The 3498-nt window shown below is 54.3% G+C and overlaps 2 non-coding genes across 2 annotated transcripts; both read left to right on the top strand.

Annotated features, from left to right (window-relative positions):
* Positions 1–1517: 1517 nt before the first annotated feature.
* Positions 1518–1636, top strand: LOC120307424. The gene has a single exon (XR_005556532.1). It is a non-coding gene; the product is annotated as a 5S ribosomal RNA (ribosomal RNA).
* Positions 1637–3141: 1505 nt separating this feature from the next.
* On the top strand, positions 3142–3260 carry LOC120307423. Its single transcript, XR_005556531.1, has one exon. It is a non-coding gene; the product is annotated as a 5S ribosomal RNA (ribosomal RNA).
* The last annotated feature ends 238 nt before the right edge of the window (positions 3261–3498 follow it).

The raw sequence follows: 3498 nt of genomic DNA, 5'->3' as shown, positions 1-3498 counted from the left end.
GGTGCTGTAGGCTTTTGCCCCCGCCTGCCCCATTCCCCTCTTTCTCGCTCGTCCTCCTCCTCACTCACCCTCACCGGCTGCCTCTTCCTTTTGCTGCCACTTTCAGAGCTCGGGTGCCGCATCAGTGGGGCGAACAGAACGCAAGCCTGCTTTTCCCAGCAACAGACCCCCCGGTCCGTGACCTAGGCCCGCAATTCAGCCCTAAGTTTCCGTTGCTAAGCTAGGCAGTTGTGAAGCGAACTGCACACCGTTCACGCTCTTTTTTTGATATAGTGGTGAAGGGAACCAGAGCTGTTGTTAAATGAATCATCTGTCAGTAAGTGAATCTGTTCGCCACATTGATTTTTCCTATCGCCCGGTGGAATATACGATGACTACGCATCATCCTGGCACCGTGCGTAGTCCCCTCAAGACACAGGCTGTTGCTCCGAGCCCCAATTGGATCCCTTGTCTGTTGGATTGTAACAGCGGTCATCAGGTGCAAACCGGCCTATAGGCCCGTTTTTTCAGTGCCGATTGACATTTGAAATGTCGCTAACTACTGTTTGCGGCTCAAGGATATCTGTATACCTGCACAGCGTGTAGCCTGCAACTATGATAGCTTGTTGTATGAAGTCCGAAAGTGAAATCACATTTTCAAAAATGAAAAAGATAGCGAAAAAAAACTAAGAAACTTCTGTAAGGTATCCCCCTTTGACTTAACGACGACAATGGAGCCCAAGATCTGATTTTTGCTAACGGAGACTTTTCTTAAGTGAGTTTTGCCCCGCTGTACGACTTTACTTGCCACGTTTGTCAAGTGAATCGTCCCGGTTGTTAACTTAATAACACGGTTGTTAAGTGAATCCGGCTTCCCAATTGACTGCGCTTGTCGGAAAGTCGCAAAAGGAGATCTCGTGACTGTGGGACTGTGCAACCGTCATAAATCTGAGCCAGGTGGGGAGGCTGAAATGGTCGTAAGTGTGAAAAATGGTCGTAACTCACTTCTTCCGGTGCCACTGTAACTTCGAACGGTCCCTAAACAAACTGTTGTCAGTCGAGGACTACCTTGAAAGGGAGAAAACGCTCAAGCCAAGATTGGGAATCCCAGCCTTCTTTGGCTGGTCTGCGCGCCCTAATGAAGATCTGATGGGTAGCTGTGCTTTGTGTCTGCTTGTTGAGAGTGGGGACGGCCTGCACTGCAGGGCAGCATGTGCGGCAGCTGCATTTTTCCTGCAGGTTCCCTCGGAAAGGAGACCGGCAGCGACCGGGGCCTGGCCCGGGAGCTGGCCATTAGGTAGCCAGGCGTACTAGGTTGAGGAGAGAAGGATGGAGTGGTGGGAAGAGCCCGAGAGGCACAGCCCCGGAGCCGGTGTGTGTGCGGTGGAGACGGGCTGAGCGGCTGCAGCACCGGCGGCCAAAGCGGGAAGGAGGGGCCTTAGGGGCGTGAGAGGAACCTGTGGCTGGGAGTCCCTGCCAGGGCTTGAACAGGGGGCGCTGCAGGTGGCTTAAAGGCAGCGGCAAGCAGCTAGAACACCGTCTACGGCCATACTACCCTGAACGCGCCCGATCCCGTCTCATCTCGGAAGCTAAGCAGGGTCAGGCCTGGTTAGTACTTGGATGGGAGACCGCCTGGGACTACCGGGTGCTGTAGGCTTTTGCCCCCGCCTGCCCCATTCCCCTCTTTCTCGCTCTTCCTCCTCCTCACTCACCCTCACCGGCTGCCTCTTCCTTTTGCTGCCACTGTCAGAGCTCGGGTGCCGCATCAGTGGGGCGAAAAGAACGCAAGCCTGCTTTTCCCAGCAACAGACCCCCCGGTCCGTGACCTATGCCCGCAATTCAGCCCTAAGTGTTTCCGTTGCTAAGCTAGCAGTGTGTGAAGCAACTGCACCCCGTTCCTAGGCTCTTTTTTTTGATATAGTGGTGAAGGGAACCAGAGCGTTGTTAATGAATCATCTGTTCATAAGTGATCTGTTTACCACATTGATTTTTCCTATCGATCCGGATGGGAAAGTTACGCTGGACTAGCGCATCCATCCTGGCACCGTGCGATAGTCCTCAAGACAAGGCGGTTGCCACGAGCCCACGATTTTGGATCACCTGTCGTGGAGCTTGTACAGCGGTCACAGGGTGCAACCGGCCTAGAAGGCCCTTTTTTCAGTGCCGATGGACATTTGAAATGTCGCTAAACTACTGTTTGCGGCTCAAGGACTATCTGTATACCTGCACGCGTGTAGCTGCAACTATGAATAGCTGTGTATGAAGTCCGGAAAGTGAAATCACATTTTCAAAAAAGTGAAAAAGATAGCCGACACAAAAACTAAGAAACCTTCTGTAAGGTAGTCCTTGACTTACGACGACAATGGAGCCCAAGATTGATTTTGCTAACGGAGACATTTCTTAAGTGAGTTTTGCCCCGCTGTACGACTGTACTTGCCACGTTTGTCAAGTGAATCGTCCCGGTTGTTAACTTAATAACACGGTTGTTAAGTGAATCCGGCTTCCCCATTGACTGCGCTTGTCGGAAAGTCGCAAAAGGAGATCTCGTGACTGTGGGACTGTGCAACCGTCATAAATCTGAGCCAGGTGGGGAGGCTGAAATGGTCGTAAGTGTGAAAAATGGTCGTAACTCACTTCTTCCGGTGCCACTGTAACTTCGAACGGTCCCTAAACAAACTGTTGTCAGTCGAGGACTACCTTGAAAGGGAGAAAACGCTCACGCCAAGATTGGGAATCCCAGCCTTCTTTGGCTGTCCTGCGCGCCTATGAGATCTGATTGGTAGCTGTGGCTTGTGTCTGCTTTGTTGAGAGTGGGGCGTCTGCACTGCCGGCAGCATGCCGGCAGCTGTCATTTTTCCTGCAGGTTCCCTCGGAAAGGAGACCGGCAGCGACCGGGGCCTGGCCCGGGAGCTGGCCATTAGGTAGCCAGGCGTACTAGGGTGAGGAGAGAAGGATGGAGTGGTGGGAAGAGCCCGAGAGGCACAGCCCCGGAGCCGGTGTGTGTGCGGTGGAGACGGGCTGAGCGGCTGCAGCACCGGCGGCCAAAGCGGGAAGGATGGGCCTTAGGGGCGTGAGAGGAACCTGTGGCTGGGATTCCCTGCCAGGGCTTGAACAGGGGGCGCTGCAGGTGGCTTAAAGGCAGCGGCAAGCAGCTAGAACACCGTCTACGGCCATACTACCCTGAACGCGCCCGATCCCGTCTGATCTCGGAAGCTAAGCAGGGTCAGGCCTGGTTAGTACTTGGATGGGAGACCGCCTGGGAATACCGGGTGCTGTAGGCTTTTGCCCCCGCCTGCCCCATTCCCCTCTTTCTCGCTCTTCCTCCTCCTCACTCACCCTCCCCGGCTGCCTCTTCCTTTTGCTGCCACTTTCAGAGCTCGGGTGCCGCATCAGTGGGGCGAACAGAACGCAAGCCTGCTTTTCCCAGCAACAGACCCCCCGGTCCGTGACCTATGACCGCAATTCAGCCCTAAGTTTCCGGTGCTAAGCTAGGCAGTTGTGAAGCGAACTGCACACCGT

Source organism: Crotalus tigris, unplaced genomic scaffold, assembly GCF_016545835.1.
Source record: "Crotalus tigris isolate CLP2741 ecotype Arizona unplaced genomic scaffold, ASM1654583v1 scf7180000017777.3498, whole genome shotgun sequence".
Lineage (NCBI taxonomy): Eukaryota > Metazoa > Chordata > Lepidosauria > Squamata > Viperidae > Crotalus > Crotalus tigris.
This window is presented reverse-complemented; position numbering and strand designations above follow the sequence as displayed.